Consider the following 24121-nt stretch of genomic DNA (forward strand, 5'->3'; position numbering starts at 1 on the left):
ACCAAGTCCAAGAGTCGCGACAATGTAGAGAGAGGGCAGATGCCCAGGAAATGCCAGCTGAGGGTGCAAAGAAGCTGCCACTGGATGGTAGAAGCTGTGGATTCTGCAAGAACAACGAGGGCTAGAAACTTCTCCTTTGGAGGATGGATGTCCCACGTCGTGAAGAAGCTTGCAGAGGTGTTCTAACGCAGAAAGACTGCAAACAAGCCTTGCTAGCTGCAAGGGTTGTGGTTAGGGTTTTTGGATGCTGCTGTGGCCCAGGAGGGACCAGGATGTCGCCACTTGGATGAGGAGACAGAGGAGGCGCCCAGCAAGTAAGAGAGCCCTCACAGAAGCAGGCAGCACCCGCAGAAGTACCGGAACAGGCACTTGGAAGAGGACTGAACCTGTGTAGGAAAGTACCATCTTGCCTGGCATGTTACCCCCATTTTTCACTGTATATATGTTGTTTTAGTTGTATGTGTCACTGGGACCCTGCCAGCCAGGGCCCCAGTGCTCATAAGTGTGCCTTGTATGTGTTACCTGTGTTATGACTAACTGTCTCACTGAGGCTCTGCTATCCAGAACCTCAGTGGTTATGCTCTCTCATTTCTTTCCAAATTGTCACTAACAGGCTAGTGACCAATTTCACCAATTTACATTGGCATACTGGAACACCCTTATAATTCCCTAGTATATGGTACTGAGGTACCCAGGGTATTGGGGTTCCAGGAGATCCCTATGGGCTGCAGCATTGCCACCCATAGGGAGCTCTGACAATTCTTACACAGGACTGTCACTGCAGCCTGAGTGAAATAACGTCCATGTTATTTCACAGCCATTTACCACTGCACTTAAGTAACTTATAAGTCACCTATATGTCTAACCTTTACCTGGTAAAGGTTAGGTGCAAAGTTACTTAGTGTGTGGGCACCCTGGCACTAGCCAAGGTGCCTCCACATGGTTCAGGGCAAATTCCCCGGACTTTGTGAGTGCGGGGACACCATTACACGCGTGCACTACACATAGGTCACTACCTATGTGTAGCTTCACAATGGTAACTCCAAATATGGCCATGTAACATGTCTATGATCATGGAATTGCCCCCTCAATGCCATCCTGGCATTGTTGGCACAATCCCATGATCCCACGGGTCTCTAGCACAGACCCGGGCACTGCCAAACTGCTTTTTCAGGGGTTTCACTGCAGCTGCTGCTGCTGCCAACCCCTCAGACAGCTTTCTGCACTCCTGGGGTCCAGCCAGGCTTGGCCCAGGAAGGCAGAACAAAGGACTTCCTCAGAGAGAGGGTGTTACACCCTCTCCCTTTGGAAAAAGGTGTTAAGGCAGGGGAGGAGTAGCCTCCCCCAGCCTCTGGAAATGCTTTCATGGGCACAGATGGTGCCCATTTCTGCATAAGCCAGTCTACACTGGTTCAGGGACCCCTCAGCCCTGCTCTGGCGTGAAACTGGACAAAGGAAAGGGGAGTGACCACTCCCCTGACCTGCACCTCCCCTGGGAGGTGCCAAGAGCTCATCCAGTGTGCTCCAGACCTCTGCCATCTTGGAAACAGAGGTGCTGCTGGCACACTGGACTGCTCTGAGTGGCCAGGGCCAGCAGGTGACATCAGAGACTCCTTCTGATAGGCTCCTTCAGGTGTTGCTAGCCTATCCTCTCTCCTAAGTAGCCAAACCCTCTTTTCTGGCTATTTAGGGTCTATGCTTTGGGGAATTCCTTAGATAACGAATGCAAGAGCTCATCAGAGTTCCTCTGCATCTCTCTCTTCACCTTCTGCCAAGGAATCGACTGCTGACCGCGCTGGAAGCCTGCAAAACTGCAACAAAGTAGCAAAGACGACTACTGCGACACTGTAACGCTGATCCAGCCGCCTTCTCGACTGTTTTCCTGGTGGTGCATGCTGTGGGGGTAGTCTGCCTCCTCTCTGCACTAGAAGCTCCGAAGAAATCTCCCGTGGGTCGACGGAATCTTCCCCCTGCAACCGCAGGCACCAAAGAACTGCATCACCGGTCCTCTGGGTCTCCTCTCAGCACGACGAGCGAGGTCCCTTGAACTCAGCAACTCTGTCCAAGTGACTCCCACAGTCCAGTGACTCTTCAGTCCAAGTTTGGTGGAGGTAAGTCCTTGCCTCCCCACGCCAGACTGCATTGCTGGGAACCGCATCTTTTGCAGCTACTCCGGCTCCTGTGCACTTTTCCAGGATTTCCTTTGTGCACAGCCAAGCCTGGGTCCACGGCACTCTAACCTGCATTGCACGACCTCCTGAGTTGTCCTCCGGCGGCGTGGGACTCTCTTGTGCAACTTCGGGTGAGCACTGTTTCACTCCACTTTGTAGTGCCTGTTCTAGCACTTCTGCGGGTGCTGCCTGCTTCTGAGAGGGCTCCTTGTCTTGCTGGACGCCCCTTCTGTCCCCTCACGCAATTGGTGACATCCTGGTCGCTCCTGGGCCACAGCAGTATCTGAAAACCCCAACCGCAAGCTTTGCAGATAGCAAGGCTTGTTTACGGTCTTTCCGCAGGAAAACACTTGTGCACGACTCTTCACGACGTGGGACATCCATCCTCCAAAGGGAAAGTTTCTAGCCCTTGTTGTTCTTGCAGAATCCTCATCTTCTACTGTCCAGTAGCAGCTTCTTTGCACCCACAGCTGGCATTTCCTGGGCATCTGCCCACTCCCGACTTGATCGTGACTTTTGGACTTGGTCCCCTTGTTCCACAGGTACTCTAGTCTGGAAATCCATCATTGTTGCATTGCTGGTGTTGGTCTTTCCTGCAGAATTCCCCTATCACGACTTCTGTGCTCTTTGGGGAACTTTAGTGCACTTTGCACTCACTTTTCAGGGTCTTGGGGTGGGCTATTTTTCTAACCCTCACTGTTTTCTTACAGTCCCAGCGACCCTCTACAAGGTCACATAGGTTTGGGGTCCATTCGTGGTTCACATTCCATTTTTGGAGTATATGGTTTGTGTTGCCCCTATCCCTATGTGTCCCCATTGCATCCTATTGTAACTATACATTGTTTGCACTGTTTTCTATTGCTATACTGTATATTTTTTGGTATTGTGTACATATATCTTGTGTATATTTGCTATCCTCATACTGAGGGTACTCACTGAGATACTTTGGCATATTGTCATAAAAATAAAGTACCTTTATTTTTAGTATATCTGTGTATTGTGTTTTCTTATGATATTGTGCAAGTGACACTAGTGGTACTGTAGGAGCTTCACTCGTCTCCTAGTTCAGCCTAAGCTGCTCTGCTAAGCTACCATTTTCTATCAGCCTAAGCTGCTAGACACCCCTATACACTAATAAGGGATACCTGGGCCTGGTGCAAGGTGTAAGTACCCCTTGGTACTCACTACAAGCCAGTCCAGCCTCCTACACCGGAGTCCACCTAAAGTCAGAAAAGGGAGTCCCACGATGCCGGAGGACAACTCAGAAGGTTAGAGTGTCGGGGACCCAGGCTGGGCTGTGCACGAAGGAAATCCTGGAAGAGTGCACAGGAGCCGTGAGCAGCTGCAAATCATGCAGTACCCAGCAATGCAGTCTAGCGTGGGGAGGCAAGGACTTACCTCCCCCAAACTTGGACTGAACAGTCACTGGACTGTGGGAGTCACTTGGACAGAGTTTCTGAGTTCCAGGGACCACGCTCGTCGTGCTGAGAGGGGACCCAGAGGACCGGTGATGCAGTCTTTTGTTGCCTGTGGTTGCAGGGGGAGGATTCCGTCTTCCCACAGGAGATTTCTTCAGAGCTCCTGGTGCAGAGAGGAGGCAGGCTACCCCCAGAGCCTGCACCACCAGGAAACAGGCGTGAAGCGATACAAGGTTGAAGTAGTCATCTTAGCTACTTTGTTGCGGTTTTGCAGGCGTCCTGAGCAGTCAGCGGTCGATCCTTTGGCAGAAGGTGAAGAGAGAGATGCAGAGGAACTCTGGTGAGCTCTTGCATTCGGTACCTGAAGAATTCCCCAAAGCAGAGACCCTAAATAGCCAGAAAAGGAGGTTTGGCTACTTAGGAAGGAGGATAGGCTAGTAACACAGGTAAGAGCCTATCAAAAAGAGTCTCTGACATCACCTGCTGGCCCTGGCCACTCAGAGCAGTCCAGTGTGCCAGCACACCTCTGAATCCAAGATGTCAGAGGTCTGGGGTATGCTGGAGGAGCTCTGGGCACCTCCCCTGGGAGGTGCAGGTCAGGGGAGTGGTCACTCCCCTTTCCTTTGTCCAGTTTCACGCCAGAGCAGGGCTGGGGGATCCCTGAACCAGTGTAGACTGGCTTATGCAGAGATGGGCACCATCTGTGCCCATCAAAGCATTTCCAGAGGCTGGGGGAGGCTACTCCCCCCCAGCCCTGACACCTTTTTCCAAAGGGAGAGGGTGTAACACCCTCTCTCTGAGGAAGTCCTTTGTTCTGCCTTCCTGGGCCAGGCCTGGCTGGACCCCAGGAGTGCAGAAAGCTGTCTGAGGGGTTGGCAGCAGCAGCAGCTGCAGTGAAAGCCCGGGAGAGGTAGTTTGGCAGTACCCGGGTCTGTGCTAGAGACTCAGGGGATCATGGAATTGTCTCACCAATGCCAGAATGGCATTGGGGTGACAATTCCATGATCTTAGACATGTTACATGGCCATGTTCGGAGTTACCATTGTGGCGCTATACATAGGTAGTGACCTATGTATAGTGCACGCGTGAAATGGTGTCCCCGCACTCACAAAGTCCGGGGAATTTTCCCTGAACAATGTGGGGGCACCTTGGCTAGTGCCAGGGTGCCCACACACTAAGTAACTTTGCACCCAACCTTCACCATGTGAAGGTTAGACATATAGGTGACTTATAAGTTACTTAAGTGCAGTGGTAAATGGCTGTGAAATAACATGGACGTTATTGCACTCAGGCTGCAGTGGCAGGCCTGTGTAAGAATTGTCAGATCTCCCTATGGGTGGCAAAAGAAATGCTGCAGCCCATAGGGATCTCCTGGAACCCCAATACCCTGGGTACCTCAGTACCATATACTAGGGAATTATAAGGGTGTTCCAGTATGCCAATGTGAATTGGTGAAATTGGTCACTAGCCTGTTAGTGACAATTTAGAAAGCAGAGAGAGCATAACCACTGAGGTTCTGGTTAGCAGAGCCTCAGTGAGACAGTTAGTCATCACACAGGGAACACATACAGGGCACACTTAAGAGCACTGGGGCCCTGGCTGGCAGGGTCCCAGTGACACATACACTAAAACAACATATATACAGTGAAATATGGGGGTAACATGCCAGGCAAGATGGTACTTTCCTACACCAGGTCCTTATGTTTTTTAAGGAGAATTTGGACCAAAAGTCCCCCTCCTTGAGCCTTACTAGTAGGCCTTTGGACCCCATCCCCCAAGGCCGTTTTTTTGTAGGGGAGGGGGGTCACACAGCCCCCTTGTCTGAGCCTCTAAAAGGCCCTGTGTACCCCATCCCCCTGGGCCATATCTCTTTTAAAGGGGGAGGCTATGTGGCCTCCCTCCCTGAGCCTCACTAGGCCATCCTCCAGGGCCCTCTTTAGTTTCAAGGGGAGTGGGGCCGCGTGGATCCGAGCCTCACAAGGCCATCCCCCAGTGCCATATGTATTTTCAAATGGAGAGGGGACAAGTGATCCCCCTTCACAAGCTTTATGAGGCCCTGGGGACCCAATCTCCAGGGCCTTTTTTTATTAAAGGGGAGGGGGCCACGTGACCTTACTTCCTGAGTTTTGTTAGGCGCAGGGAGCCCCATCCCCTGGGCTGTTTTATCTAAAGGGGGGCCACATGGCCCCCACTTGAGCCTTGTTAGGACCTGGGGACCCTATTCCTCAGGGCCACTCCTTAATAATGGGCCTAAGCCGTTATCACCCCAGGATACCCCATCTCCAGTGGCCCACACTAATAAAAGTGCTGCCCTGGTGTCCACCCAGGGCACCCACCATACACTTGCTAGGGGCTTCATGGGGGGAGCCCCAGGGCCTAAATAGAATCCCAAAGCAGGATTGATAATATAAATACCAGTGACCCTTAGACCATGGGAATTGACTGCCGTGATGTAGGGGTTGTTTCACAGTTTTACTGCCCCACAGCAGTGGTGGTCAGTAAAAACTGTCCATTTGACTGTCCACTCTAATTTGCATAGGCGGTCAAATGGCCAAACCTAAGACAGCCATTTCTCAATTGATAATCATAATGACAAAGCATTTAAAAAAATTAGAGAGATTGGCCAATTATCTTTTTTCAAGAAGAGACAATTAATTTGTTTTCACAAGAGGATACAGCAAAGAGGGTTGCAAGATTTTTTTATTCAACTTGAGAATTTATCTAAGCGGGAATTATCTAAATGATGGAATACTATAAACCATAAGAAATATTGATATAGCCACAAGCTCTGTGGTCTTTGGATCAACATTGTTCTGGCAGTGGAAGACAAAGAAAGTGCAAACAAATTGGAAAATATGTTAAATGAAACTCCAAGAGATCTAATTACTATGTAAATTGATCAGGCTGAGTCCCTGTGAGAAAGTAGCCTCTTTCTAGCCTTGTTACCCCCACGTTTGGCCTGTTTGTGAGTACATGTCAGGGTGTTTTCACTGTCTCACTGGGATCCTGCTAGCCAGGGCCCACTGCTCATAGTGAAGACCCTATGTCGTCAGTATGTTTGTTATGTATCACTGGGACCCTGCTAGCCAGGACCCCAGTGCTCATAAGTTTGTGGCCTATATGTGTTCCCTGTGTGATGCCTAACTGTCTCACTGAGGCTCTTCTAACCAGAACCTCAGTGGTTATGCTCTCTCTTTACTTTAAAATTTGTCACTAACAGGCTAGTGACTAAATTTACCAATTCACATTGGCATACTGGTACACCCATATAATTCCCTAGTATATGGTACTGAGGTACTCAGGGTATTGGGGTTCCAGGAGATCCCTACGGGCTGCAGCATTTCTTTTGCCACCCATAGGGATCTCTGACAATTCTTACACAGGCCTGCCAATGCAGCCTGCGTGAAATAACGTCCATGTTATTTCACAGCCATTTACCATGGCACTTAAGTAACTTATAAGTCACCTATATGTCTAACCTTCACCTGGTGAAGGTTGGGTGCAAAGTTACTTAGTGTGTGGGCACCCTGGCACTAGCCAAGGTGCCCCCACATTGTTCAGGGCAAAGTCCCAAGACTTTGTGAGTGCGGGGACACCATTACACGTGTGCACTATACATAGGACACTACCTATGTATAGCATCACAATGGTAACTCCGAACATGGCCATGTAACATGTCTAAGATCATGGAATTGTCACCCCAATGCCATTCTGGCACTGGGGGGACAATTCCATGATCCCCCGGGTCTCTAGCATAGTACCCGGGTACTGCCAAACTGCCTTTCCGGGGTCTCCACTGCAGCTGCTGCCAACCCCTCAGACAGGTTTCTGCCCTCCTGGGGTCCAGGCAGCCCTGGCCCAGGAAGGCAGAACAAAGGACTTCCTCTGAGAGAGGGTGTAACACCCTCTCTCTTTGGAAATAGGTGTGAAGGCTGGGGAGGAGTAGCCTCCCACAGCCTCTGGAAATGCTTTGATGGGCACAGATGGTGCCCATCTCTGCATAAGCCAGTCTACACCGGTTTAGGGATCCCCCAGCCCTGCTCTGGTGCGAAACTGGACAAAGGAAAGGGGAGTGACCACTCCCCTGACCTGCACCTCCCAGGGGAGGTGCCCAGAGCTCCTCCAGTGTGTCCCAGACCTCTGCCATCTTGGAAACAGAGGTGTTTGTGGCACACTGGACTGCTCTGAGTGGCCACTGCCAGCAGGTGACGTCATAGGCTCCTTCTGATAGGCTCTTACCTTTCTTGGTAGCCAATCCTCCTTCCTGGGTAGCCAAACCTCCTTTTCTGGCTATTTAGGGTCTCTGCTTTCGGGAATTCTTCAGATAACGAATGCAAGAGCTCACCAGAGTTCCTCTGCATCTCCCTCTTCACCTTCTGCCAAAGGATCGACCGCTGACTGCTCAGGACGCCTGCAAAACCGCAACAAAGTAGCAAGATGACTACTAGCAACCTTGTATCGCTTCATCCTGCCGGCTTTCTCGACTGTTTCCAGGTGGTGCATGCTCTGGGGGTAGCCTGCCTCCTCTCTGCACCAGGAGCTCTGATGAAATCTCCTGTGGGTCGACTGAATCTTCCCCCTGCAACCACAGGCACCAAAAGACTGCATCATTGGTACTCTGGGTCCCCTCTCAGCACGACGAGCATGGTCCCTGGAACTCAGCAACTCTGTCCAAGTGACTCCCACCCACAGTCCAGTGACACTTCAGTCCAAGTTTGGTGGAGGTAAGTCCTTTCCTCCCCACGCTAGACTGCATTGCTGGGTACCGCGTGATGTGCAGCTGCTCCGGCTCCTGTGTACTCTTCTAGGATTTCCTTCAGGCACAGCCAAGCCTGGGCCCCCGACACTCCTTCCTGCAGTGCACAACCTTCTGAGTTGTCCTCCGGCGTCGTGGGACTCCCTTTTGTGACTTCGTGTGAACTCTGGTTCATTTTTCTTCCAAGTGCCTGTTCAGGTACTTCTGCGGGTGCTGCCTGCTTCTGTGAGGGCCCCCTGAGTTGCTGGGTGCCCCCTCTGTCTCCTCCTCCAAGTGGCGACATCCTGGTCCCTGGGCCACAGCAGCACCCAAGAACCTCTACTGCGACCCTTGCAGCTAGCAAGGCTTGTTTGCGGTCTTTCTGCAAGGGAACACCTCTGCAAGCTTCTTCATGACGTGGGACATCTATCCTCCAAAGGGGAAGTTCCTAGTCCTCTTCGTTCTTGCAAAACACCAAGCTTCTCCCATCCGGTGGTAGCTTCCTTGCACCCTCAGTTGGCATTTCCTGGGCTCCTGCCTACTCTCGACACTGTGGCCACTATTGGACTTGGACCCCTTGTCTTACAGGTATTCAGGTCTGGAAATCCACTGTTGTTGCGTTGCTGGTGTTGGTTTTCCTTGCAGTATCCCCCTATCACGACTTCTGTGCTCTCTGGGGGTTGTAGGTGCACTTTACACCTACCTTACAGGGTCTTGGGGTGGGCTATTTTTCTAACCCTCACTGTTTTCTTACAGTCCCAGCGACCCTCTACAAGCTCAGATAGGTTTGGGATCCATTCGTGGTTCGCATTCCACTTTTGGAGATGGTTTGTGTTGCCCCTATACCTATGTGCTCCTATTGCAATCTATTGTAACTTTACAATGCTTGCATTACTTCCGTTTGCTATTACTGAATATTTTTGGTATTGTGTACATATATCTTGTGTATATTTGTCATCCTCATACTGAGGGTACTCACTGAGATACTTTTGGCATATTGTCATAAAAATAAAGTACCTTTATTTTTAGTATATCTGTGTATTGTGTTTTCTTATGATATTGTGCATATGACACCAGTGGTTTAGTAGGAGCTTTGCATGTCTCCTAGTTCAGCCTAAGCTGCTCTGCTATAGCTACCTTCTATCAGCCTAAGCTGCTAGAAACACCTCTTCTACACTAATAAGGGATATCTGGACCTGGTACAGAGTGTAAGTACCCCTTGGTACCCACTACAAGCCAGGCCAGCCTCCTACATTGGTTCTGCAGCGGTGGGATAAGTACTTGTAACTACTTACCACTTTGTCATTTTGTACTTTTCATAAGAGAAAAATATACAAAACAAGTTCAGTGTATGTACACCTAACCAAAAAGTTTTGCTTTTCTTCTCTTACACTTTCTGCTAAGTGCTGAAAAGTACACCAAAACTTTCAAAAAGTTTCAAAAAGATTGAAAAGGTTTTTTTTCTGTTCTTTAAAAAGTCCTGAAACTTTTTCTCTCTACTTACTGTCTCTAAACCTTCTCCTATCATGTCTGATGTAGGAACTTCTCTTAAAATGGTCAATACAACATATGACAATCTTAACTTTAAGAGCCTAAGGAGTCTCTGCATTGATAGAGGTTTAGTGATAGGGAAGAACCCCTCTAGAGACTTTCTATTTAATTTGCACATTGAGAATGATAGGTCCCTAGCTGGCACTTCAATTGAGAAGTTAGTAGATAGCTCACACTCTGACTCAGGGGAGCCCCTTGAAGGAGGTGTACAGGGTTCTCTTCCAAATCTGCCCCTAAGCAGACCACATAGCAATGCTGGTAGTAATAGAAGCTCCCATCATAGTAGGGATGTTTTTGTTCCTGAAGGCCAGGTTGTTAGAGTGCAAGCTGTTAGGGACAGGTCTCCCTCTGTTAATTCCAACATATCCTCAGTATCCAAGCATTCCCAACCCACCCACCCTGAAGACAACATGTTAGAAAGGGAACTCAAAAAGTTGAGAGTGGAAGAGACCAGACTGAAGCTTAAACAGCAACAGCTGGCTCTAGACAGGGAATCCCTAGATCAGGAGAAGGAGAGGCAGAGGTTGGGGTTTGGACCCCATGGTGGCAGCAGCAATATTCCTGATAGCAATCCTGTGAGAGAGCATGAGTCCAGGAATCTGCCCAAGATAGTTCCCCCTTACAAGGAGGGGGATGACATTAACAAGTGGTTTGCTGCACTTGAGAGGGCCTGTATGGTACAGGGGGTCCCTCAAAGGCAGTGGGCTGCTATTCTATGGCTATCTTTCAATTGAAAGGGTAGGGATAGGCTCCTTACTGTTAGAGAAAGTGATGCCAATAATTTTGCAGTTTTGAAGGATGCATTCTTGGATGGATTTGGCTTAACCACTGAACAATACAGGATTAAGTTCAGAGACACCAGAAAAGAGTCCTCACAAGACTGGATAGACTTTGTTGACTGTTCAGTGAAGGCCTTGGAGGGGTGGTTACATGGCAGTAAAGGTTCTGACTATGAACGCCTGTACAATCTAATACTGAGAGAGCATATTCTAAATAACTGTGTGTCTGACTTGTTACACCAATATCTAGTGGACTCAGATCTGACCTCTCCCCAAGAATTGGGAAAGAAGGCAGACAAATGGGTCAGAACAAGAGTGAACAGAAAAGTTCATACAGGGGGTGACAAGGATGGCAAGAAGAAGGATGGTAAGTCTTCTGACAAGGGTGGGGACAAATCTAAAAATTAGTCTTCATCAGGCCCACAAAAACACGCTGGTGGGGGGTGGGGGATCCAAATCCTCTTCAAATCAAATTAAAAAGCCTTGGTGTTATTTATGTAGAGTAAAAGGCCATTGGACAACTGATGCCAGTGGTCCAAAGAAAAACACCAAACCTCCCACTACCACAACCCCTACTGCAACCTCTAGTGCCCCTAGTAATAGCAGTGGTGTGGGGAGCAAACCTACTAATAGCCAATCCAAGGGAGTAGCTGGGCTCACTTTTGGTAATTTAGTTGGGGTTGGTCTTGTTAGGGAGACCACAGAGGCTGTGCTAGTCTCTGAAGGTGCCATTGATTTGGCCACCTTGGTTGCTTGTCCCCTTAATATGGATAAGTACAAGCAACTTCCCCTAATCAATGGTGTTGAGGTTCAGGCCTACAGGGACGCAGGTGCCAGTGTTACCATGGTGATAGAGAAACTGGTACACCCTGAACAACACCTACTTGGTCACCAGTACCAAGTGACAGACGCTCATAACAACACTCTTAGCCACCCCATGGCTGTTCTGAATCTCAACTGGGGGGAAGGGTTACTGGTCCAAAGAAAGTTGTGGTTGCCTCAGATTTACCTGTAGACTATCTACTAGGAAATGATTTAGAGACATCAGCTTGGGCAGAAGTGGAGTTGGAAGCTCATGCAGCAATGCTGGGCATTCCTGGCCATATTTTTGCTTTAACCAGGGCTCAGGCCAAAAAGCAAAAAGGACAGGGTGACTTGGATCCTGGAACAATGGACCAAGTGCTCCCTAAAGCTAGGGGTAGGACGGGTAAATCCCTACCCACTATCCCTCCCTCTACAGATGATTCAACTTCTGAGGAAGAAGAATTTCCTCCCTGTGCAGAACCTTCACCAGAGGAGCTGGCAGCAGACACTGCTGAACTTTTGGGTAGAGGGGGGCCTGCCAGGGAAGAGCTGAGTGTGGCACAGCAATCCTGTCCCACATTAGAGGGTCTCCGACAGCAAGCTGTCAAGCAGCAAAATGGGGATGTCAGTGACTCACATAGAGTTTACTGGGAGGACAACCTCTTGTACACAGAGGCAAGGGACCCAAAACCTGGAGCAGCCAGGAGATTGGTCATTCCCCTGCAGTACAGAGAGTTCCTCCTAACTCTGGCACATGACATTCCCTTGGCTGGACATTTGGGCCAGATAAAAACATGGGAAAGGCTTGTCCCCCTATTTCACTGGCCTAGGATGTCAGAGGACACAAAAGATTTTTGTAAGTCTTGCGTGACCTGCCAAGCCAATGGCAAGACTGGTGGCACTCCAAAGGCTCCCCTTATTCCACTACCTGTGGTTGGGGTTCCCTTTGAAAGGGTAGGGGTTGCATAGTTGGCCCGCTTGACCCTCCTACTGCTTCAGGCAATAGGTTTATCTTGGTGGTAGTGGACCATGCCACAAGATATCCTGAAGCAATTCCTCTAAGGACCACTACAGCACCTGCAGTGGTAAAAGCCCTCCTGGGAATCTTTTCCACTGTGTTTTCTTTCCAAAAGAGGTTGTATCAGACAGGGGTAGCAACTTTATGTCTGCATACTTGAAGGCTATGTGGAAGGAATGTGGTGTAACATACAAATTCACCACACCTTATCATCCACAAACAAATGGACTGGTAGAGAGGTTTAATAAAACTCTCAAAGGAATGATAATGGGACTCCCTGAAAAACTCAGGAGTAGATGAGATGTCCTGTTACCTTGCCTCCTTTTTGCTTACAGGGAAGTACACCAGAAAGGAGTGGGCTTCAGCCCCTGTGTACTCCTATTTGGACACCCTGTAAGAGGTCCTCTAACACTTGTGAAGAAGGGTTGGGAACAACCTTTAAAAGCTCCTAAGCAAGATATAGTGGACTATGTACGTAGCCTAAGATCTAGAATGGCGGAGTACATGAAAAAGGCCAGTAAAAACCTTCAGGCCAGCCAAGAGCTCCAAAAGCAATGGCATGACCAGAAGGCTGTTCTGATTAAGTACCAACATGGACAGAAGGTGTGGGTATTGGAGCCTGTGGCCCAAAGAGACAAATGGAGTGGACCCTATCTCATTGTTGAAAAGAAGGGCGAGGTCACCTATTTGGTTGACCTAGGCAATGCCAGGAGCCCCCTTAGGGTGATTCATGTCAACCGCCTAAAACCCTACTATGACAGGGCTGATCTCACCCTGCTCATGGCAACAGATGAGGGACAGGAAGAAGAGAGTGACCCTCTCCCTGATCTCTTCTCTTCCACAGAAGAGGATGCTCTAGTGGAAGGTGTAGTTTTGGCAGACTGTCTTACTGCTGAGCAGAAAGACAACTGCATAAATCTCTTAGGTCAGTTTTCTGAACTCTTTTCAACTGTGCCAGGCACCACATCTTGGTGTGAACACACAATTGATACTGGAGACAGCATGCCTGTCAAGAGTAAAATCTATAGGCAGCCTGACCATGTCAGGGACTGCATAAAGCAAGAAGTTCAGAAAATGCTTGACTTAGGAGTGGTTGAACATTCTGAAAGCCCATGGGCCCCTCCTGTGGTGCTTGTACCAAAGCCTCACTCAAAAGATGGAAAAAGGGAGATGAGGTTTTGTGTAGATTACAGAGGTCTCAACCAGGTAACAAAAACTGATGCTCACCCTATACCCAGGGCAGATGAGCTCATAGATACACTGGCATCTGCCAAGTATCTAAGCACCTTTGATATGACTGCAGGGTATTGGCAGATCAAATTATCAGTGGATGATAAAGCAAAAACTGCATTTTCGACTATTGGAGGGCACTACCAATTCACAGTAATGCCCCTTGGTTTGAAAAATGCACCTGGCACTTTTCAGAGGTTGGTGAATACAGTCCTGCAAGGGTTGGAGGCTTTTAGTTCACCATATCTGGACGATATAGCTGTCTTTAGCTCCACCTGGGATGATCACCTGGTCCACCTGTGGAAAGTTTTAGAGGCCCTGCAAAAGGCAGGCCTCACTATCAAGGCTTCAAAGTGCCAGATAGGACAGGGGAAAGTGGTTTATCTGGGACACCTGGTAGGTGGAGAACAGATTGCACCACTTCAGGGGAAAATCCAAGCAATCAGGGATTGGGTTCCCCCTAGAACTCAGACCCAGGGGAGAGCCTTCCTAGGCCTCACTGGGTATTACAGGAGATTCATTAAAAACTATGGCTCCATTGCAGCCCCACTTAATGATCTCACTAGCAAGAAGATGCCTAAAAAGGTATTGTGGACAGCTAGCTGTCAGAAAGCTTTTGAGGAGCTGAAACAGGCCATGTGCACTGCACCTGTCCTAAAAAGCCCATGTTACTCCAAGAAATTCATTGTTCAAACTGATGCATCTGAATTAGGGGTAGGGGCAGTCTTATCACAACTCAATTCTGAGGGCCAGGATCAACCTGTTGCTTTTATCAGCAGGAGGTTGACCCCTAGAGAAAAGCGTTGGTCTTCCATAGAGAGGGAGGCCTTTGCTGTGGTCTGGGCACTGAAGAAGTTGAGGCCATACCTGTTTGGTAATCACTTCATTGTTCAGACAGACCACAAACCTCTACTTTGGCTAAAAAAATGAAAGGTGAGAACCCTAAATTGTTGAGGTGGTCCATATCTCTACAGGGAATGGACTATACAGTGGAACATAGACCTGGGAGTACCCACTCCAATGCAGATGGACTCTCCAGATATTTCCACTTAGACAATGAAAACTCATCAGGTCATGGCTAGTCTTATTGTCCTGCGTTTGGGGGGGGGCTGTGTAGGAAAGTACCATCTTGCCTGGCATGTTACCCCCATATTTCACTGTATATATGTTGTTTTAGTCTATGTGTCACTGGGACCCTGCCAGGCAGGGCCCCAGTGCTCATAAGTGTGTGCCCTGTATGTGTGATGCCTAACTGTTTCACTGAGGCTCTGCTAACCAGAACCTCAGTGGTTATGCTCTCTCTGCTTTCCAAACTGTCACTAATAGGCTAGTGACCAATTTCACCAATTCACATTGGCAGTCTGAGACACCCTTATAATTCCCTAGTATATGGTACTGAGGTACCCAGGCTATTGGGGTTCCAGGAGATCCCTATGGGCTGCAGCATTTCTTTTGCCACCCATAGGGAGATCTGACTATTCTTACACAGGCCTGCCAGTGCAGCCTGAGTGAAATGACGTCCACGTTATTTCACAGCCATTTACCACTGCACTTAAGTAACTTATAAGTCACCTATATGTCTAACCTTCACCTGGTGAAGGTTAGGTGCAAAGTTACTTAGTGTGTGGGCACCCTGGCACTAGCCAAGGTGCCCCCACATTGTTCAGGGCAAATTCCCCGGACTTTGTGAGTGCGGGGACACCATTTCATGCGAGCACTATACATAGGTCACTACCTATGTATAGCGTCACAATGGTAACTCCGAACATGGCCATGTAACATGTCTAAGATCATGGAATTTTCACCCCAATGCCAGAATGGCATTGGGGAGACAATTCCATGATCCCCTGGGTCTCTAGCACAGAACCCGGGTACTGCAAAACTGCCTTTCCGGGGTCTCCACTTCAGCTGCTGCCAACCCCTCAGACAGGTTTCTGCCCTCCTGGGGTCCAGGCAGCCCTGGTCCAGGAGGGCAGAACAAAGGATTTCCTCTGAGAGAGGGTGTGACACCCTCTCCCTTTGGAAATAGGTGTGAAGGCTGGGGAGGAGTAGCCTCCCCCAGCCTCTGGAAATGCTTTGATGGGCACAGATGCTGCCCGTCTCTGCATAAGCCAGTCTACACCGGTTTAGGGATCCCCCAGCCCTGCTCTGGTGCGAAACTGGACAAAGGAAAGGGGAGTGACCACTCCCCTGCACCTCCCAGGGGAGGTGCCCAGAGCTCCTTCAGTGTGCCCCAGACCTCTGCCATCTTGGAAACAGAGGTGTTTGTGGCACACTGGACTGCTCTGAGTGGCCCGTGCCATCAGGTGACGTCAGAGACTCCTTCTGATAGGCTCTTACCTTTCTTACTAGCCTATCCTCCTTCCTAGGTAGCCAAACCTCCTTTTCTGGCTATTTAGGGTCTCTGCTCTGGGGAATTCTGCAGATACCGAATGCAAGTGCTCACCAGAGTTCCCCTGCATCTCCCTCTTCACCTTCTGCCAAAGGATCGACTGCTGACTGCTCAGGACGCCTGCAAAGCCACAACAAAGTAGCAAAGACGACTACTGCAACCTTGTATCGCTTCATCCTGCCGGCTTTCTCGCCTGTTTCCTGGTGGTGCATGCTCTGGGGGTAGCCTGCCTCCTTCTTGCACCAGGAGCTCTGACGAAATCTCCTGTGGGTCGACGGAATCTTCCCCCTGCAACCACAGGCAACAAAAGACTGCATCACCGGTCCTCTGGGTCCCCTCTCAGCACGAAAAGCGTGGTCCCTGGAACTCAGCAACTCTGTCCAAGTGACTCCCACAGTCCAGTGACTCTTCAGTCCAAGTTTGGTGGAGGTAAGTCCTTGCCTCTCCACGCTAGACTGCATTGCTGGGTACCGCGTGATTTGCAGCTGCTCCTGCTCCTGTGCACTCTTCCAGGATTTCCTTCGTGCACAGCAAAGCCTGGGTCCCCGACACTCTAACCTGTAGTGCACAACCTTCTGAGTTGTCCTCCGGCGTCGTGGGACTCCCTTTCCTGACTTCGGATGGACTCCGGTTCACTCCTCTTCTAAGTGCCTGATCCAGTACTTCTGCGGGTGCTGCCTGCTTCTGTGAGGGCTCCCTGACTTGCTGGGCGCCCCCTCTGTCTCTTCTTCCAAGTGGCGACATCCTGGTCCCTCCTGGGCCACAGCAGCATCTAAAAACCCTAACCACAACCCTTGCAGCTAGCAAGGCTTGTTTGCGGTCTTTTGGTGTGGGAACACCTCTGCAAGCTTCTTCACGATGTGGGACATCTATCCTCCAAAGGGGAAGTTCCTAGTCCTCTTCGTTCTTGCAAAACACCAAGCTTCTCCCATCCGGTGGCAGCTTCCTTGCACCCTCAGCTGGCATTTCCTGGGCTCCTGCCCACTCTCGACACTGTCACGACTCTTGGACTTGGTCCCCTTGTCTTACAGGTACTCAGATCCGGAAATCCACTGTTGTTGCGTTGCTGGTGTTGGTTTTCCTTGCAGAATCCCCCTATCATGACTTCTGTGCTCTCTGGGGGTTGTAGGTGCACTTTACACCTACCTTAGAGGGTCTTGGGGTGGGCTATTTTTCTAACCCTCACTGTTTTCTTACAGTCCCAGCGACCCTCTACAAGCTCACATAGGTTTGGGGTCCATTCGTGGTTCGCATTCCACTTTTAGAGTATATGGTTTGTGTTGCCCCTATACCTATGTGGTCCTATTGCAATCTATTGTAACTTTACACTGCTTGCATTACTTCCTTTTGCTATTACTGCATATTTTTGGTATTGTGTACATATATTTTGTGAATATTTGGCATCCTCATACTGAGGGTACTCACTGAGATACTTTTGGCAAATTGTCATAAAAGTAAAGTACCTTTATTTTTAGCATATCTTTGTATTGTGTTTTCTTATGATATTGTGCATATGACACCAGTGGTATAGTAGGAGCTTTGCATGTCTCCTAGTTCAGCCTAAGCTGCTCTGCTATAGCTACCTTCTATCAGCCTAAGCTGCTAGAAACACCTCTTCTACACTAATAAGAGATAACTGGACCTGGCACAAGGTGTAAATATCTCTGGTACCCACTACAAGCCAGGCCAGCCTCCTACACCGTTGCATTGCAAATGCTTGTTGTACATGTATGGCACCCCTAAGGTAGGCCCTATGTAGCCCCATGGGCAGGGTGCAGTGTATGTAAAAGGTGAGACATGTACTTATGTGTTTTACACGTCCTGACAGTGAAATACTGCCAAATTTGTTTTTCACTGTTGCAAGACCTATCTGTCTCATAGGTTAACCTAGGGGCTGCCTTTAAATACCTTTTATCTGCAGTTTCCCTTTAGGAGCAAATGGAGATAAGACGTTGGGGTCGCTGAACTCACAATTAAAAAATACATCTTTTGGTAAAGGTGGTTTTTAGATTGACAGTTGACAATGCCACTTTTAGAAAAGGGGCATTTGCTTTCTTAAACCATTCTGTGGCTCTGCCTTCTTATGTATTCCCTGTCTGGGTTGGACTGACAGTTGGGCTGTTTGTGATTGCCCACTAGACAGTGACACAAAGGGAGATGGGGTGTAGCCTGCATATCCTGATGGGCCATCTGGGCTAGATTGGAGGGAGGAGTGGTCACTTACACCTGAATGGGTTGTGCCTGCCCTCACAGAATGCAGTCTCCAGACCCATGGTGTGATCCTGGAGCTAGGCCTGGGCAATTCAGGGTCTTGTGAACAAACAAGACTTTCCTTTCAAAGCACTTTTATATGTAGGCAACTAGGCCAATCTTACAACAAGTCACAACTGTCAGCCGAGCCCTCCCAGCTCCCAAGCAGTACCTCACCAAAAACCCAAATAGTAAAAGGAGATTTGTGGCAGCCTTTACGCATGGACTCAAGAGTGCGACATCTCGGGGGAGTCTTTATTAAACAGAGATTACCCTTTTCTCACATGAGCAATATGTCTCAGTCACATACAGGAAATAAAGGCGATACAGTAAAGTTTTCAATAGGTTGTACTAGTAAGGCTGCAAGCTACTGTAAATTGCATGGGCTGCAATGATTAGGATAATGAACAATGTAAGAAACAGAATTGTGAAAACAAGAGTCATGAATACAAAGACCCCCACCATCTTGCAATAACATGAGATGTAAAATAGATGTGAAATGAGCCCTAATACCCTAGCATGATGAACCTAATCTCTAAACTAAGGAAAGCTAGTGTGTTAAACCTAATCTGCCAGTACCACGTCCCTGAGAAGAGCCCCCAACCCTTGTTACCTTGGAATGAGGTCTCTAGTTCAGGCTCTGTGGTGACATGAAGGCTGGGTCTGCATCAAGGCGACGTGTAGCTCAGATAACGTTGATGGCATCTGATAGGAATCCTTCTAAAAATCTTGTCTGTGTGATATGTGTTTATACAGATATTGTAGGACCCCTGATGCAGGTATTTTCCCAAACTATAGATAAGAAGGCATGCTTGGGGTGGCAATTATAGAAACAATTCCCTGAAAAGGTACATTATGTTCTGTCACACGAAAGTGGGAAAGTGCATAATGTGAATACCTACATTTCTCATTTATCTTTGACGCTGATAGTGACACCTTTACGGAGTGGCACTGATAAACTAAAACATCTTCCTAACTATAAACATAGCAGTCATCATGGAAGAGGTTGAAAGTCACTAAGGCCCTCATTTTAACATTGGCGGTAAATCCCGCTTACCGTCACGGTGATAGCCGCCAACATACTGCCGCAGTAGCGAATATCCGTTCCTCATATTATGACACACACACACCAATCTGACAGAATACTGCCACACACACAAATCCGCCAGCCCAAAGGACAGTGTTAAACTGTCGGTACCAACACCCATACCGTTACGCCAACAAAACAACGCCCACCACATCATGACCCCCGAATCACCATGGCGGACATTCAATGGAGATAAATCGTTGGCGGTACATGGCCCCACGCTCAGAATGGACATCCAAATACAAAACAACACTACACTGGCCAATCCCAAAAACACACACTCATACACCCACCCACAGCAACATAAAACATGCACCCACATTACCCACAACCCTTTACGAACAAAAAGTACTGCCAGGAGATTGAAAGGAAGAGCACAGAGACAACTAGGCACACACACCACATACACCCATACATCCCTCACGCACCCCACATCGCACACCCCTCCACATTACTCAACACACTCCCACCAACACACACCACACAACACCCATGTCCCCACTAAGGCACCCCTGTTTCACTGATGAGGAGTTAAGGGTCATGGTGGAGTAAATAGGGTAGAGCCGCAGCTGTTTGCAGCACAGGTACAGCAGATATCCATTGCTAGGAAGATGGAGCTATGGTAGAGAATCGTGGACAGGGTGAATGCCGTGGGGCAGCAACCAGGAACATGGGACAACATCAGGAAGAGGTGGAACGACCTACGGGGGAAGGTGCGTTCTCTGGCAGCAAGGCACCAGCTCGCTATACAGAGGACTGGTTGTGCACCCCCACCTCATCCCCCACACCTCACAGCATGGGAGGAGCAAGTCTTGGCATTACTGCATCCTGAGGGACTAGCTGGAGTAGCCGGAGGACTGGACACTGGTAAGTCAACATTGACCACTTATCACCCTCCATACCTGCATGCCATCACACCCCCTCACCCTCACTCCCATCACTCCACTCCATTCCACACACTGCACCTACAAATATGACTAACCCCAATGCCAAACTCTGCATGCCATACCAATGCATGGACAGCCCTCCCAGCCTTGCATCTACACCCACCACCAATGCATGCACAGCATAGGGGAACTAACAATCCCACAATACATCACCATACACAAACAAAGGTGGCAGGGCAACAGCAACGATAGAGGGAAAGCCAGGGATGTACAATATGTCACAGACATGAAGCATAATACATTACTTACATCCCCACAGGTTCCCCAGCCAATCTCAGAGGAGAGGAGGTGCCACAACTACTCAGCCCCCCCAACAGTAAATGCCCCCAATGTTGACAGTAACTCTGGACTTCAGGATCTGGATCAATAACCTGGCTCATCAGGGACCATTGGACAGTCGGTCACCCCAGCCCACTCCCAGTCAACCACAGAGCCTCCCCCTCAGTATCCAACACCACAGCACCCACCCAACGTCCCCACACCTCTGTCCCCAGGACACGTCAATCAGCAGTGTGCCCACCTGTACAAGGACCCCAGTCCACACCTCACCCCCAGGACATTCAGGGACCTGGAGTCAGTTGCAATGCGCACACTGTTCAGGGGACACAGGCACAGGGCAACAGGGACACTGGGAGGACCTCTGTGCAGCCAGGGGGAGGACAGGCCCAGGGAACAGACTTTCCAGGAGGCACTCACCGAGATCCTGGGAGCCTACCAATATTCCCAGGACACGATGGGCCAGATCCTTGACAACGTGCAGAAGAACAGGCGGCTGCAGGAGGAACAGTACCAGGGGATCAGGGAGGACTTGCAGGCCATCAACACCACCTTGATCTCCATAGCAGGGGTGCTGGCAGACATGGCCAACATCATGAGGGAAGCAACAGCACAGCAGCAGGTTCCTACCACTAGCCAGTCCTTCGACCAGCCCTCCACTTCTGCTGCAGCTAGTGGGCAGGAGGCTCTGCCACAGGACCCACAGGCCTCCAGCACCCCTCCCCCTGCAGAAGGTGAACCACCCTTCTAACATTCCCTGCGACCCAGACAGAAGCCAGAGACACTTGCCAAGACCACTGCCAGGAAATGAGCCTCTCCTGATTGTCCCCCTTGTGTCCCACCCTGTCACCTTGTCCACTTTGAACTGCCTTTGCTCCCCTTCCTATGGCCCCTTGGACACTGGACCTGTGCTACAAACAGACTGGAACAATACCCTAGACTTACCTCTACTGTAACCCCATTCTTGCAATTTTTCCTCAGTTTCATAGCATTACAATAAACACCCTTGAACACAACTTGACTGCTAGTATTTTATGTGTTGAAACTGTGCATTTATGGAAACAGTCACATCTAGTACAAATGATCTGAACACTGTAGGAACATATAAATAATGACCTGTAGCTGTCTGCAGTCATCACAACAGGACACTGTTGTCATATCATTAATATCTGTAAAATGACAAGCCATAGGTGACAGTAAGTTGAGATGCAAAGGAAGTTAATGCCATCATGCTACAACCATACAGAAAACATCAATATTCAGAGGAATGGTCAGTTGCACTGTCTCACCTGTGTGTCCACTGCTGCCACAGGGGCATCTCCAGTCTCCTTCTACTGCAGAAAAGGTACATGTCATCAGAGGGCCAGGTTGTGAAACATGCAGCATGCCAGTACTATCTGGCAGACCTTCCTGGGTGAGTAGCACAGGGATCCATCTGTCAGATAGAGGCACCTGAACCTGGCCTTCAGGAGACCGAAGGTCCTCTCGATGATCCTTCTGGTTTTCCCATGTACCTCATTGTAACTATTATCAGCCCTTGTCCTGGCATTCCTCACAGGGGTCAGGAGCCACGATAGGTTTGGGAAGCCAGAGTCACCTGCAAGTATTGAGGGACAACATTTAGCCTCACACAATGCTATGGGGATGACACCTGAAGGCATACACTAAAATACAGTGTGTGGGGACCCTGGCTCACCTATTAGCCACACCCTGTTCCTCTGTAGTTGGGCCATCACATTTGGGATGCTGCTATTCCTCAGGACAAAGGCATCATACATCGACCCAGGATATGTGGCAGTGACGTGGGAGATGTACCGGTCCACCAGGCACACCATTTGCACATTCAGTGAGTGGAAACTCTTACGATTCCTGAACGCCTGTTCATTCTGGCGGAGGGGGAGACAAACACTATAGGGGGCATTCTGACCCCGGCGGGCGGCGGGAGCCGCCCGCCTGGAGGGAACCGCCGAATGACCGCACCGTGGTCAAAAGACCGCGGCGGCCATTCTGGCTTTCCCGCTGGGCTGGCGGGCGACCGCCAGAAGGCCGCCCGCCGGCCCAGCGGGAAACCCTCTTCAACAATGAAGCCGGCTCCAAATGGAGCCGGCGGAGTTGTAGGGGTGCGACGGGTGCAGTGGCACCCGTCGCGATTTTCAGTGTCTGCATAGCAGACACTGAAAATCTTTATGGGGCACTGTTAGGGGGCCCCTGCACTGCCCATGCCAGTGGCATGGGCAGTTCAGGGGCCCCCAGGGGCCCCACAACACCCGTTCCCGCCATCCTGTTCCTGGCGGTAAAAACCGCCTGGAACAGGATGGCGGGAAGGGGGTCGGAATCCCCATGGCGGTGCTGCAAGCAGCGCCGCCATGGAGGATTCCCTGGGCCAGGGGTAAACCGGTGGGAAACCGCCGGTTGCCCTTTTCTGACCGCGGCTTTACCGCCGCGGTCAGAATGGCCCAGGAAGAACCGCCAGCCTGTTTGCGGTGCTTCCGCGGTCCCCGGCCCTGGCAGGCATGGACCGCCAGGGTCGGAATGACCCCCTATATGTGTCCCGTCAATCGACCTGACAATATTGGGGATATGCCCCATTGCATAGAATCCGGCCATCAGAGTGGCCACATCTTCCACCTGGGGGAAAGCTATGTAGCTGCACATGTGTTTCACCAGGGCAGACAAAACTCTTGCCAGCACGATTGAAAACATTGACTGTGACATTCCTGCTGCCAAGCCCACCGTCACTTGGAAAGAACAAGTTGCCAGGAAATGGAGCACTAATAGCACTTGCACAAGAGGGGGATCCCATTCGGATGACGGATAGCCGAAATCAGGTAAGGGTCCAATTGGGCACACAGCTCTGTGATTGTGGCTCTATCCAGTCTATAGGTGAGTATTATATGCCTCTCCTCCAGTGTAGCCAACTCCACAAGGGGTCTGTACACGGGGGCTTGTGTCCTCCTCCTATTCATCTGCAGCAGTAGGTATCTAAGGGACATAAGAATGAGTAGGCTGTCATAATTTGAACAATGAGACCTTCACCTGTGAGAAAGCAGCCTCTTTCTAGCATGGTTACCCCCACTTTTGGCCTGATTTTGAGTGTGTGTCAGTGTGTTTTTTCTGTGTCACTGGGATCCTGCAGTGGAAACCCCGGAAAGGCAGTTTGGCAGTACCCGGGTTCTGTGCTAGAGACCCGGGGGATCATGGAATTGTCCCCCCAATAACAGAATTGTATTGAGTTGACAATTCCATGATCTTAGACTTGTTACATGGCAATGCTCGGAGTTACCATTGTGACGCTACACATAGGTAGTGACCTATGTGCAGTGCATGCGTGTAATGGTGTCCCCGCACACACAAAGTTCAGGGAATTTGCCCTGAACAATGTGGGGGCACCTTGGCTAGTGCCAGGTTGCCCACACACTAAGTAACTTGGCACCTAACCTTCACCAAGTGAGGGTTAGACATA

This window comes from Pleurodeles waltl, chromosome 4_2 (genome assembly GCF_031143425.1).
Source record: "Pleurodeles waltl isolate 20211129_DDA chromosome 4_2, aPleWal1.hap1.20221129, whole genome shotgun sequence".
NCBI lineage: Eukaryota > Metazoa > Chordata > Amphibia > Caudata > Salamandridae > Pleurodeles > Pleurodeles waltl.